At 54.2% G+C, this 14,001-nt stretch overlaps 1 protein-coding gene across 2 annotated transcripts in view; it reads left to right on the plus strand.

The window, feature by feature from the left end:
* The first annotated feature begins 383 nt into the window (after nucleotides 1–383).
* The window catches only part of EPHB3 (EPH receptor B3), a 60,714-nt gene continuing 47,096 nt past the window's right edge, over nucleotides 384–14,001 (plus strand). The window contains exon 1 of one of the 2 annotated variants that reach the window (XM_045029831.1): nucleotides 384–463. The gene's annotated coding sequence lies outside the window, so the exon portion shown is untranslated. Of the gene's footprint in view, nucleotides 464–10,320; nucleotides 10,402–14,001 lie in introns of those variants that run through there. The other variant, XM_045029832.1, reaches the window with a different exon arrangement.

The raw sequence follows: 14,001 nt of genomic DNA on the forward strand, positions 1-14,001 counted from the left end.
GCCTACCCACAGCACAGCCGACCTGCCGTGTCCGTGGGAGCCTAAACTCGGTCGCCTGTCCTGGTGGCACCATCATCTCGGGGCGCTAAGTACTAAAAGGGAAAACCGTGCCTTCCCTTTGATGAAGATGCTGCTGCTGCCACAGGCAGGAGGAGCCATGGCAACCTGAGAAAGGAGGAGGAGGATGCCATGGCAACCAAGAAATGAGGGAGAGTTGGATAGGAGCAGTTGAAGATGGGAAGGACTCCAGAGGCAATGAGGAGACCCATCCCCTTGGCACATTTAAAACTAGACTGGACAGCGGCCCAGTCAATATGCTGTCAGTACCAATCCTGCCCCAGTGCTTGGCATATAGTGGGAGGGACATCTCTTGCGGCAGGGATCTGGGAGAGGGGCTGAGGCCAGGCATGGAGGAGGAACCAAAGATGCCTGAGGGGTGAACGGAAAGGAAAGAGGCAGGAAGGTAACTGTAAACGGGAGGGAAAGGGCCATTGTTCCACCTTTTTCCTTGCACAGCCGTACAGTCTCCGGGAGCCGTGACTGGCGCTCACTCGCTCGCCTGGAGACTTTATATTCGTTCTTTCTTTCTTGGTTCTTTTCCTTGGTCTGAAAATAGGCATTGAGGCTGTTTTGCTTTTTGTGAATGAGAAAACCCCATTCATCGGCAGCATATGTCTGCAACCTGCCTGGGCTGTGATGCCGACAAACACTGGACAGTGGCTAGGCAGCTGGGGTGCTGAAAGCATTGCTCCTTATGCTAACCATAATTGTCTCACTGCTTCCTTGTGCTCCCTCGGTCTATGTGCTGCACCCACCTGCTGTGTCCTTGTCTTATACTCGAATGGGGAGGGCAGGGCCCATCTTTTCTTTAGATGTGTGTACAGCACCTTGCACAATGGGGCACCAACCTCAACCGCACAAATATCAAAATCAGCATCATCCGCGTTCCCCGGGGAGAGGGCAGGGCGTATAACCTGGCAGTAGAGCTGGAGCAAGGGGAGAGGGATACTTAGGGATAGGTAAAGCCAAGACCTTTTCTTTCTGGTCAAACTGTGCTGCCTGAACTAAAACCTCTCTGCGCGGGGTAGAAGTGGGTGCTGTGGCGCACCCACGGCTCGTCGCATGGTAGGGCTGGGCCTTGGGGTGTGTTGTTGAACATAAAACATGCAGCACATGCAGCACAGCTGAGTTAACATTCCTGGAGAATCCTGAGCTCGGGACTTCCTGACTCGATAATAATCCGGTGCTAAAACCAGCTGCACAGGCAGCAAAAGCATCTGCATGGGCATATGGGTGAGCAAGTGACAGTTGTGGGAGAGCCACAGCTTAAGATTTTAAACACAGAGAACAGGAAATTCACTGAGAAGGCGTGTTTGCCGAGTGGCGCTGGTGGCGCTGGCTGGGCAGTACCAGGAGGCACTGGGAACGTTTGCCAGATGGCGCTGGCTGTGTTTGCCAGACGGTGCTGGTGGCATTTGTTGGTGGCGCTGGCTGGGCAGTGCCAGGAGGCTCTGGGAACGTTTGCCAGATGGCGCTGGCTGTGTTTGCCAGGCGGTGCTGATGGCGTTTGTTGGTGGCGCTGGCTGGGCAGTGCCAGGAGGCTCTGGGAACATTTGCCAGATGGCGCTGGCTGTGTTTGCTGGGCGGTGCTGGTGGCATTTGGTGGTGGCGCTGGCTGGGCGATGCCAGGCGGCTCTGGGAACATTTGCCAGATGGCGCTGGCTGTGTTTGCTGGGCGGTGCTGGTGGCGTTTGTTGGTGGCGCTGGCTGGGCAGTGCCAGGAGGCTCTGGGAATGTTTGCCAGATGGCGCTGGCTGTGTTTGCTGGGCGGTGCTGGTGGCATTTGGTGGTGGTGCTGGCTGGGCAGTGCCAGGAGGCACTGGGAACGTTTGCCAGATGGCGCTGGCTGTGTTTGCTGGGTGGTGCTGGTGGCATTTGGTGGTGGCGCTGGCTGGGCGATGCCAGGAGGCTCTGGGAACGTTTGCCAGTTGGCGCTGGCTGTTTGCTGGGCGGTGCTGATGGTGGTGTCTGCTATTTGTTGGTGGCTTTGGCTGGATGATGTTAGCATCATTTGCCAGGCCACAGTTGCTGCACTTGTTGGATGTGATCTGGTTGGTCTTGATCCGCTAGGTGAAGGCAGAAGCTGCTTCCCAGCCCCAGGCCCCCTCCTCTCTGCTCGCCCTCGGGGACATTTGGATTTGCTTCACTGAGCTGCCTACTCCACAGAAGTCAGGTCTAATGGCCGCGATATCGCCTCAGGCACGGCACAGAATATTGGCAATGACAGAGGCAGCAACACAACCGGTCTGGAAAGGGGACAATCTGACATGACAAAGGGGAACTGACTTCCCAGCCTGGAAGCACTTCAGGGGGTGACGCATTACAGACACTGATGCTGCTCTGATAGAAGGACTAAGGACGGGGGGGGGGGGCTTTTGCTGCCTAGAGGTGGATGTATTTCCCACACCTCCCAGCAGGTGGAGCTAGTCTGCAGCCCCCCACCCCAGCTCGACAGGCCTGCAAAACGTGAGGTGTTCCTCTTGCCCCGAATTCTCACGGCTTCCCCCTTTCCAAGGCTGCTCTTTGCTCTGCGAAACTGGCCTGGGAAAAGAGGACGTAACAATGTCTATTGTTTGACATGGAAACTGACATAACGGTTGTCAACATCGGATCAAAAGCATTTGGGGTAGGAATAGAGGCGGGTGTCACCTGAAAATAGCAAATAAAGTTGTGTGTGTGTGTGTGTGTGTGTGTGTGTGTGTGTGAGAGAGAGAGAGAGAGAGAGAGAGAGAGAGCATGGGTGTGTGATACAACAGACAGGAGGGTCTGGATTTTCAGGGGTTTGGCATCCACACTTGGTTTTTGTTTTTTTCCCCAAAAAGCTGAGATCACATTTAGGTCCCAAAATAAGAGCCTGGTTTTCAGCCATGCTTAGCACCGAGCAGCTCCCGCTGTGAGTCTCGCAGCTGAGCTGGGTTTTCACCAGAGCACTGCACCCAACATGCTGAGCTCTCCTGGGGGGGTCAAGCCACTTATTTCGGTGCCTAGATGGGAGCTGAGCTCTCTTGCAAATCTGGACCGACCCAAGACGGTACCAGGGAGTCACTGGAGTGATTGCATAGTGAAGGTTGCGGCCAGACTACCATTATAAGCCTCCTTCAGATTTTGAATTAGGCAAAGCAATTTGTCTGCAAATGTATGTGGTTAAAATAAGTGATTAAGAGAATTTTAATCCTGGGAACTTGGAAAGCAGGAGATTTAAAGAAACAAAACCCTTTCATATGCTACTTAATGCAAAATTGTCTGGGTTTAAAATTTAACAGCAGTGACTGATCGTTTTCTGTCCACCTCTTGCTCAGCACAGGAAATCCTGAAGATCTCTCTATAGCACACATATGCATAGAGAGCTCTCCGCATGACTGGATGGAGTGGGATCCTTGCAAATAGGGCATCTGGGGACAAAAGGGATGGATACATCCTTGTTGACATGGAACCGATCTCTGACAGTTGCTTAAAGTTTTAATTGCCCAGTGATTAAAGTTTTAATTACTTGGCAATTAGCACTTGAAGTTGTAAGTGTTAAAGGGCTTACCTGCATCCTGGAGCTAGTGGGGCAGAGCAGGGTGAGTCATGAGAGAGTACTGAGGTGGAGGGGGGATGGGAAGGTGGAGAGGGAATGTTACAGTTAAATAACATCCTAGATCCGATATGCAAGTATCTATCAGACCTGCTAAAGTCCAGGGGAGCAGGACTCCCTCCTGAGGGAGGTATCGACTGGGGGTAGAGCACAGTGGGCTCCTGGGGAAGAAACTGGCAGGAGCCAAGTAGCTGCTAAAACAATTATACCTACTCTGGGAAAAGCTTTGCATGACAGGCTGGAACTGACACTCAAGCTCTCAGAAGATGATGCACCAAGCTACTCATGTGCCTGGCATCAGAGTAATTTGGCTTATTTAAAAACCAAAGAAATTCCCAAACAAAAAACTTTAACCTGCAGTAAAAGTTGCTAAGTTCAATGGACGTGAAAATGAGCCATTCGTGCATTGGTGTAAATGTGTCTTATGCAGAAGTGGATGAATCACCAATTTTTCAGTTCAGTGGCTGGTCTAAAAAGTTGTGTGTGGGGTGGGGGGGCGGCGAATTCAGTTCAGGTTGAACCAAATCTGAAACTTTTCAGAATTTTCAGTCAGTTGCAATGTCTGTTTGGGGGCCTGTTCCAGAGTGAGGATTCACCCCCAGGTTTCCTACATCCTAGCCTAGGGCCCTAGGCACAGGGCTAAGGGTCACCGCCACCGCTGGCTGTTTCGTGAATGGCAGAAACGATTCCTGTCAAATTCATAAAGCATTTCGGGTCGACTGAAGCTGCATTTTTCAGCAAATAAACAATTTGTCTGAAAAAATTCACCCTGCTTGGGTGTTACAGAAGCGTCTCGTAGTGACTCCAGAGCTGCGTTCTAAACTGGGCTTTAAAAAGGGGCATAAAAGCTGGCTTCGCTCTAAAGGTAGGTGTCGATTGATGTGAAATTTCACAAGGGGTGAGAGGTATTTTTTTGTCCTTTGAATTTTCTGTGTCACTTTCGTTTGGTTTCTCTTCATACGTGGCTCAAAGGAAGTCTCTGAAATTGGGCTATGGTTGAAATTTGTCATGGGCAGTCCTACTTCTCTGTGGTGACCGGTGTCTCGTAAAAGAGAGAAATCGGTAGAGAGGAGGATCCTGACTAGCTCTGGCTCCCCGGGTAGTTTTTATTTATAAAAATGTGAGATTTGACCTCACTTTTTGCCATTATTCACAGTCTAAGGGAAAGGTTAGGCCCTGTGCACACAAACCGGACTGAGCGGGACCAGGGCACACGCAAGCCTGATTGGCTGATTGGGGCTGGCCGCACATTAACCCTTCTCCCTCAGGAACGACTCATTTCTATCAGAGTGTAGCCTATAACAGAGAAGGGTTAATGCACGGCTGCTGACGCTAGGAGCCATGTGCAGCTGCTCATAGAGCAAATATTCTGTCAGCACCTCCCCCCATCTCCCCTCCTCCCAGTTCCCGATTCTAGGTGGAGGGAACCTGCCGGCAGGGTTGTTACGGATGGTCCGTTTCCCAAGAACAGGGACCAGCAGATGAAGTTACTGAAGGGGCAGGCAGGCTAGTTAGCAGTGGCTGGGGTTCTCCTGTTCCCTTGCAGTTACACTCCCCTGTCCCCATGGCCCTTTTCCCACTAATGACAACAGCTGGCTCTCCTACAGCGCCTCTCGTCCCTCGCTCTTAAAGCTGGGTCCATATCCCTAGCCCCATTTGCAGATGAGGAAGATGGAGCGCAGAGCGGGGAAGTGGTTATTCCCCGAGGTCACCCTGCAAGATGTGTGAACAATTAGACCAGGTCTCTGGATGCCCACCGCTGCGTTGTAGCTATCAGACCATGCTATCTCAAGAGCCCTCTTCTGGATTCCCAGCGATAGAAAGGAGCACAGGGTAGTTGTACTCTGCACTGAATGATCGGCTCCGTGAAGGACCATGCATGACGCAGGAATTTGGTCAGGACATTGGAGTTAATCTCCTTGAACTTGATCTTTAATTACCGCACGTGGTCAACATGTTTCATCTGAAAAACAGAAGCCCAAGCCCCTGGCCATCTAGTGTAACTTAGGAGTTTATGCCCAGCGAGCGCAGGACCCTTGACCAGTGTTTCCTTGTTCGTACAGTCCTTGTTCAAGGTTCTGCTGATTCATTATAGAAAGTGTGACAAATGTGCTATCCTGTAGTTAAGGTTGAATTTCTGCTTCCAATCTAGCCCCCCACCCTTCTGGCTGCTCATAACTTTCGTGAACAAATTCCTTTTGGGTTGAAATTTTCCAGCCTTGGTCTCAGCTCCGCGGGGAATTCTTTTGGAAAGTTTGATTAAAATCAGTTCAACCATTGTTGAGTTATTTAAGTGTGAATAAACAGTTTCCCCATGTGTTCCAGTCAGAAATGTTGTGCTTGAGTAACTCAAACATCTGAAATTACAAAGTAACCTGGGTTTCTGCATCATTTTGAGACGTGCCTTTCCAGCTGCCTGGGAAGCCACATGGCTCAGTATTTTAAAAGTGGAGTATTTACAGTTAGCAAATTTGCACACATGCAATAGAATTTTTCTCTCCTTTTTTCTATCATGCTCAATTTTTTGGTCTCATCACCCAGGTCCTCCAGGACTCTGGTCTCTCCCTTATGGATCTGACTGTCTCTCAGAGTGCATCACTTAATGATGCCAGCTTCAGGACCCTGTTTGCTTCTCCGTTGGCCAGCTTTGCACATCCTTCCACGCCGCCCCATCTGCATGGAAAGCTCAGCCTCTCCTCTTCCAGTCCCCTCCATCCGACCTGCTTCTTCCAGGTCGAGTTGTTCAGGAATAGATGGACCACGTGGTAGCCACTTCCTCCCTGAACCACCATGAGGGAGTGAGGTCTCACAGCCAGGGCTGGTCGAAACTGTTTCCGTTGAAATTGTTTTTCCACGGAAAATTGGGGTTTCGACCAAATTCATTTTGTGTGTGAAAAGTGTACGTGTCTGTGTAAAAAATCAATTTTTCATTGAAAAACTGACTGCCTGAACACCGAAAAATGTGGAGTCTGATTTGCCAGTGCAGTGCCTCGTGGGGGTTGTAGTTTGGGTGCCTCATTCCCCCATTCTCCTCCATGCACCAGACCCCCCAGCTGGACTTCATCTCCCATGATGCACTGCAGCCACCTGACAACAAGAACCTAGCAAGTGTGGCAAACATACTGTCCTGTAGCTAAGGCCTTGGGGTATTCCAGCCTGTTGGTTGTGCTTGTTCTCCTTGTCACTGCACGATGAGGGATGAGAAAGCCACGACACGCGGGATCTGCCGTGTCAAAGGGGCAGTCACACCATTGTTTCAACTCCCTGCTTGGGTAATGGAGCACTCTGGATAATAAACAGGGAATGCTGAATACCAGACCTCCCTGTATGAATCAGTAGTGTTAAAATGCCAGAACCTGTGGGTCTGTGTGAGCATTTCGCACAGATACTCAGCGCACGTCCGAATCCCCATTGGTGACCAATGGAGAGACCCCAGGAATAACAGCCATGCCAATTGGCACGTTGATTCATGAATATCTTTTCTCAAAGCTTTTCCTGTTTCCCTTTGCTCGACCAACTGTACTTCTTAACCGTTGCTTCCAGCCAGGGAATTGTCACTTCCAACATGGGAATTGTGCCCCCATACCAAAAAGTGGATGTTGACTCTTAAGCCTAAGGATGACCAGGGCCAGATTTTCCAGTAACCGGTGGGCTTAATTTGCATATGCAATTGCCGTTGTGACTAAGTGCCATTGACTGCAGCAGCCCTGGCACTGGCTGGTGGTGCAGTTACTGCCCGGGGCCTACATTCTGCTTTGGGCCAGCCTCCCACTGATGCTGGCAAAGGATCTGCGGTGTGCCCAGTGTTGCACAGGACCCTAGCTTTGTAGCCCCTGACTTCTAAGCATCTGTGGTGGGTGAGGAGCTGCAGAGGAGAGACTCTCCCAGCTGTTCATTGCTGCCCCACTGGGGATGGGGCTCTATTTCTGGGAAGCACTGGGTGAATTCACCCCCTGCCCGTCTTGGCCAGAGAGCTGGGCAATCCTCTGGCCTCCTAACAGAGTGGAGAGGCTGAGATAAACCGGTCAGGCGCACACAGGAGCGAGATGAGCCCCAACTTTCATCGGAGGATGGGGTGAGGAAGAGGAAGGGCAAGCGGGATGCAGATGGATCACTGCCACAGCAGACTGTGAAAGATCTGAAGCTCAACCAGCTGTTTATTAGCACACCCAGGGCACCTGGATCAGGCCCCACTGTGCACCGAGCAAACCCTGGCATAGGCAGCCCCTGCCTTGGAGAACTCGCAGTCTGGGCTGCAGTCGGGGTAGGGGTGGAGAGCAGAAGGATATTGTTCTCCTTACAGGGGGGTAACTTGCTGGGGGCAGCCCGGCTGGAGGCACTGCTGAGTTCGGTTCTTAGCTCTGACGCTGACTCCCTGTCTGGCCTTGAGCAAGTCACGTCCCGCCTCTCGGTCTCAGCTTTCCCTTCTCTCGGAGAGAGACGCTGATCAGACCCACTTGCATTTGGACTGGAGGGTTCACTAGGAATTACTTTGACCATGGCTGATTACAGCCAGAGAACAAAGGGGAGAGGGGGTACCAAGGGGCTGGGTACAGCTCTCTGAGTCTCTGCTCCTCCTGTGGTCCCAGTGCACTTTAGAGCAGCCTCCAGGTTTCTCTATCTTATGCCAGCTGGTAATGGCCCCTAAGGACCACTAGCTCGGGATAACCGGAGTGACTTGTGCTCCAGCCACTCACCCTGCACGAGGGGCTGCAGGGAGGGTGACACAGGATCCAGGTATGCCAGCTCCATGCCATCCGGGAACTCTCCTACGCCAGAAGAATCTCTAGCTAGAAGGGCACAGCCCGTCTCCTCCCTCTTTATGCCCCCTGAGCGGTGCCAAGGGAGCAGAGTGGAGCAAAGGAGCTGCCCTGTAAAATGCTACAAAGTCTGGACATTTCTCCCTTGGATCATGCCAGGCCCAATGCCACTGAGCGCTCCAGGCAAGTGGGGAGCAGACTCACTCCGGGGGTTGGGCGGCTCAGGGTCACCCCCTTTACACATTAGCTATACCTGCTTCAGCAGGTGTCATCACCCACATCCAAGAGACCAGGAAAAAAGGGCTCCTAGGCATCCCTCTGCTGCCTGGGCCCTGGGCGGTTCGTGTGCACCTGCAGTTGGGTGTAGTCTGCGTGCCGATGGCCATGAGCAAGGGAGGCTGGCGTGCAGGGCTTCCTGGCACGCTGCATGCGCCACGTCTGCTTTGTTACTGGGGCTGCTGCCTGCCAGGAGCTCAGGGAGGCAAGAAATTCCCACCTCATTGGGTGCAACTGAGGGACAGAGGAGACACCCTCTCAGCCCGAGCCCTGACTGTGAGCTCCCCTTACGCTGCTGCAGCTCTCCAGGACTCGGCCAGCTGCAAGGCCCAGCATGGGAATGTGAAGCAGCAAGAAGGGGGGTGAGGTGAGGGCAACAGCAGAGTGGGAGGGAGGTGGGCAGCCAGGGCGCCTTGCAGAGGCACTCCAGCTGCATGCCAGCCTCAGGGGTGGGGGTGAGCGTGGGCCCTGTAGACTCAGCAGCCCTTTGATGTCAAAGGGACCTGGAATCTTGGGCCTAGGGGATTCATGGGGTGGGGCAGCCGCTGGACACCCCTCGGCCCCTGTTTCCAATGGGACTGAAGCCAGGCTGCCTCAGGAAAGATGGGGCCACCTGGGAACTAGGGGAGGAGACTGTGAAGGGGAAGAAGAATGTGGGGGCTGGGAGGGAGGAGGGTGCAGAGGACTGTGGAGAGCAGATGGTAGACTGAGGGGGAATGGGCATATGGGGGGCAGGAAGGAGACTGAAGGGGTGCAGAGGGATGTGGCGGGCAGGAGAAGACAAGGGGCGGGGGAACACCAGGTGGCAGAGTAAGAGAATGTGAGGGGCTGGCTCCTGTGAAGGGAGAGAACTGGGGGAGCAGGTGGGGGCAGAAGAGGAGGAGTCTGTGGGAGGAGCCTGGGATGGGGGGCTGTCGTGCTCAAGCACGTGGGGGGTGGCGGGTTCCCACAGGGCCAAGCCCAAGACGAATCCTTGATTTTAAGCCAGTCTCGTGCCCCCCCCCACCCCAAAGGGTGGGGAGGGGGTGCAGGGCCTTTAACAGGTCAGTTCCATTTGTGGCCGCTAGGTGGGGCGCTCTCCTCGCTCTGCCTCTAGCTGCTCAATGGGAGGGGATAGGGGCGGGGCCTGCTTCGGGTTGGCACCGAGTCCCCTCCCCATCTAATTCATCTTTCCCTGACGCCCCGCCCCTAGGTTAAGCTCCGCCTCATGGCTAGGGGCGGGGTTTAGGGACCCCCGACGCCCAATGGGCTGCGCGCTTGGCGTTGTTAGGGGCGTGTCCCCGGCGCGGCGCTCCCGCTGAGTGCGGCGTTTGGTTGCCAGGGGCGTGTCGAGAGGGTGACTGACGGCTGGGCCCCGCCCCCCGAGGCTGAGCCGCGGCGGCGGAGCCGGAGCCCCCAGAGCTGGAGCGTGAGCGGCGGCGAGCGGAGCCGCGAGACCCCGGGGCAGCAGCCGCCGCGCCGGAGCCGATTCGCCCCGCGGAGCCCGGGACCCCCCGCGTCCGGCGCCAGCCCGGGACCCCCCGCCCCACCGGAGCCCCCCAGCCGGCACCGGAGCCCCGCGACCCGCCCGGAGCGGGGCCGCCCCGAGTCCGGGCACTGCCGCGCCGCCCGCCCGCCCGCCGGGGCCCCGGCCCCGCGCCCCCGCCATGGCCGCGGCGCCGCCGCCGCCGCTGCTGCTGCTGCCGGTGCTGCTGCTGCTCCTGCCCGGCGGCCGCCGCGCCCTGGAAGGTGAGACCCGCCGGGGCGGCAGCCGGACGGTCCCGGGGATGCGCCTCTCCCGCCCGCGGGGCTCTGATCCCCGGCCTGGGGCGGCCCGGCGCAGCCCCCTCCCGGGACGGCTGCCCGATCTCCCTGGAGCGGGGGACACCCCGAGTCCCCATCTCCCGGTTGGGACCCCCCGGTGGAGTCCCCAGGCACTGGCTGGGGTGGGTGGGATCCCTCATCCCGTGCACTGGCTGGGGTACGCGGGACCCCCCCCTTGGCACTGGCTGGGGGGACCCCCTCTCGGTCGGTCGGTGGGTGGGCGGGCAGCCAGCCCCCCGCACAGTGCCCGGCGTGGTGCACATCTGGAGGCGCTGGCACTGGTGCGAAGAATGGGGTGTTGCTGGTGGGTGGGACCGGGGAATGCTGAGTTGCTGCCCCAAACGGCTCCTGGCCCAGGAAAACCGGCACCGCTGGGCTGTGGGGTCAGGGCATGGCTAAGGAGCCTGGGTTTGGTTCCCCCCATGGGCTGCCCAGACGGCTGCAGAGGGAGACAATCCAGCCCACGCTGGCCCATCAGCCTAACAGCAGGTTTCTGCACCGTGGTGCCAGTCGCCTGCAGGGCGATGCAGCCGGTTGGCGTGGAGCGGGCATGGGTGGCAAAGACGTCCCCGTGATATCTAAGGAGCGTCTGCCCTTGAAGTGGTGGGGCGTCGCTGGGCCCAGACAGATACGGATTGTGGGAAGGAGATCAAGAGGGCTTGGTGTCCGTGGTGTGAACAGAAGAGCATCTATGCGGTGCTGAGATGGAGATTTGCAAGGACACACGTGGAAGCTGGTTGCCAAAAACTCTTGGGGGGTTTCACCTCAATTTTTATTGTTTTTTTTTAAATGTCCAATTCTGTCTGACAGTCAGGATTTCCTGCTGAAATTCCAGGGGGCAGAGTGGGGTGTGGGAGAGGTAGTGTACTCACAACCTTAAACTCTGCCTAGATTCTTCAAGTAGCCAGATCCATGGTGAAACATTTCAAAATGTTGGCATGGGAATTCCCCGTCATTAGACTTCAGAGTTAACACCTTGTTGAGCTGTTTGGGGGCAGCTGCTCTTTCTGTGGGCTGTTTGAGGCTGTCTGTTTGCAAACACAGGAAAAAGTGCTTCAGTGGTTACTCAGTTCAGTCAGGGGGTTTTCTCCACAATCAAAAGGACTAGAAATTGAATATTTTTAAGTGAAAGGTTGGATGCTGTAGAAACTGATGAGGCCACCAGAGAAGTACCTGGGTGTTGGACTGCTGCATCCTGGCTCCCTGGCTGAGACCAAACGGTGGTCACAAAGCACTGAACGATTTAACCCCAAACGTGAAGGAAAGCCCTCCATATGGAGCCTTTTCTTAACCGTGATTCCCCCAAGGGGAAGGAGCTGGTAAGTGTATTAGTGTGTCTCCTTCCAAGAGTAGACGTGCTGTGGGCAGATTTCTTCCTCCCCCTCTTGATCTGGAAAAGAAACTCTTGTAGTTCAGTTGAAGATAAAAAGGCAATTAATTTTCTTCCACTAACAGAGTGAAATCGCAGTCTTCTGGGCAGCCGGGTGATCCTTCATATTTGCGAGAGGAAAGCAGCTTTATAGTCCAACTGGATAAAGATCACAGGGGGAGAGACTGGGATTTGTGTGTCTTGTGGAGGGGCTGTTTGAAATGGAGGCTAGTTGCGGCTGATAGACATTTCATTTTTGCACGAAACGTCTTGCAAAAACTAATTTTTGTCTCGGGACAAAAGTCTCTGACCTCTTCTGGGATCGTTGTAGATTGCTCATTCCCCCCCGGGGTTCTGTAACGAAACACTCTTGCTTGCCAGAGGATAAAAAGTGGTGGGTGGGTGGAAAGGGGTTGCTGACCACTTCAAAAAAACAAACAAAATCCAAAAACAGATGAAGGGAATTTTCTGCCTTGTTGTTAAACACATCAGCTGATCACTGGAAATGTGTTTATTTTATTTTGCATGGATGTGCAAGGACAACAAAAATCGAAGAGAGAGACTTAGTGCTTGTTTGGAGTCATTTTGCTGTCTATTTCCCAGGCACAGCCCCTTGCTACAGAGTTTGGGTTGCTGCTTGTTTTTGGAGGTGGTGAGGACTGGGGACTTCCTCTGCTGTAGCGTAGAAAAAGAGACATTTCTCTTGGCCTTGAGGCATTGGAAAAGGTTGGGGAGGGGGTTTGTTACAAATAATATCCATTTTTTTTCTTCCCTTCAAAAAAAAGACTTCAAATTTGGGGCAAAAGTCATCCTGAGGGCCCCAAACTAGGATCTCTGGGCCTTCTCAGTCTTTGAGCTTCTAGAGACCGTGATCCCCTCCTCGTGCTGTAGCAGTCTGGGAAGCAGTGACTACGCTGCATGCACACTGCTCTTTTGGGATGAGCCTTGAACCAGCTGTGGACCCCTAAAGAGCAGCCTGGAAATGGTGGCTGTGAACCTTACGTATTAAATAGATACTGCAGAATTAAGTTCTTCTGGGCAGGGACTGGTTTCTTATGCATCTGTGCAGCACCCGCCACAGCCGAGCTCTGGTGTTGATTGGGGTATCTGGGTGCTGCCATTATACTGCTTCTAATAACAATTAGTTTCCTACAAATCCTTTGGGAATTGAGAACCAAACCAATTCTGGGGCCCAGCACAATTGCGGGGGGGGGGGTGGAATTGATTGTGTGTTACAGGCCTGCATCTCAGCTTGAGTTTTTTGTCTCAGTTGCCTGCTCCTGGTTCAGTTCTCTGCTCCGAGGCTGTTCCATTGTCCCTCTGTAGCATGTCTGGGTGGGTTGTCCTGTGCGCCTGCATTTCCAGCCCTAATGTTGTGACAGTGGGTCTTGCAGCGTTCAACAGCTTGTGGATGCAACAGCCAGAATCTACACAGCTCCTGGAGACCCAGCGGGTTGGGAGAGGTTAGGTCGCCTTTCCTCAGGAGGAGCTTGGTGAGCTCGGCTGTTTAACCCCCGTGAACTGGGGCGAAGAGCAGGACAAGGAAAATAAACAGCTTTCACTTAGGGTTTTCTCAGCTTCCTGAGGGTGGAAGAGTCAGAGGGCTGAATGCTCCTCCTGAGGAGGTCACCTTCCAGCTGTTTGCCAGGCCTCCGTGAACAGCCCTGCTTCAGTGCTGGGTTAGGAGGCTGCCTGTGTGTGGAGCAAGCCTGGGTCATGCCAGGCGCTGAGCTGTCTCTCGGATGAGAGGGCGCTTCCAGCCCACAGCCTGTTTCAGCTTCTCTTCTAGCTGGACTTCATCTAAATTGCTAGTAAGGCTGCAAAGCTGGCTGGCTGGGCCAGGACAGGGTTTCGGTGACTCCAGTCTTTCCCAGCTCTGGGAGCTGAGATCACTGACCCCGTGGCCGGGGATTGTGCTCCTGCACTTTTGCTGTGTTTGGCTTTTTTAGCCACTCGCAAAGCTGTTTCCTGACCTGGGCTGGAGCCTTCGAGCCGTTACTGTAAATCTAGTGTGTATGATATTTTAGTGCTAATCATAAATCCACCGTGGCAATAAATCTGTAGGCACATACTCTGTAACCACGACTGCTAGTGGCCCGGGATTCTGCCGCCTCACTTGTCAGGTTCTGTGCAACTCCCAGCTGGCTTGCTGGGGT

This window comes from Mauremys mutica, chromosome 9 (genome assembly GCF_020497125.1).
Source record: "Mauremys mutica isolate MM-2020 ecotype Southern chromosome 9, ASM2049712v1, whole genome shotgun sequence".
Taxonomy (NCBI): domain Eukaryota; kingdom Metazoa; phylum Chordata; order Testudines; family Geoemydidae; genus Mauremys; species Mauremys mutica.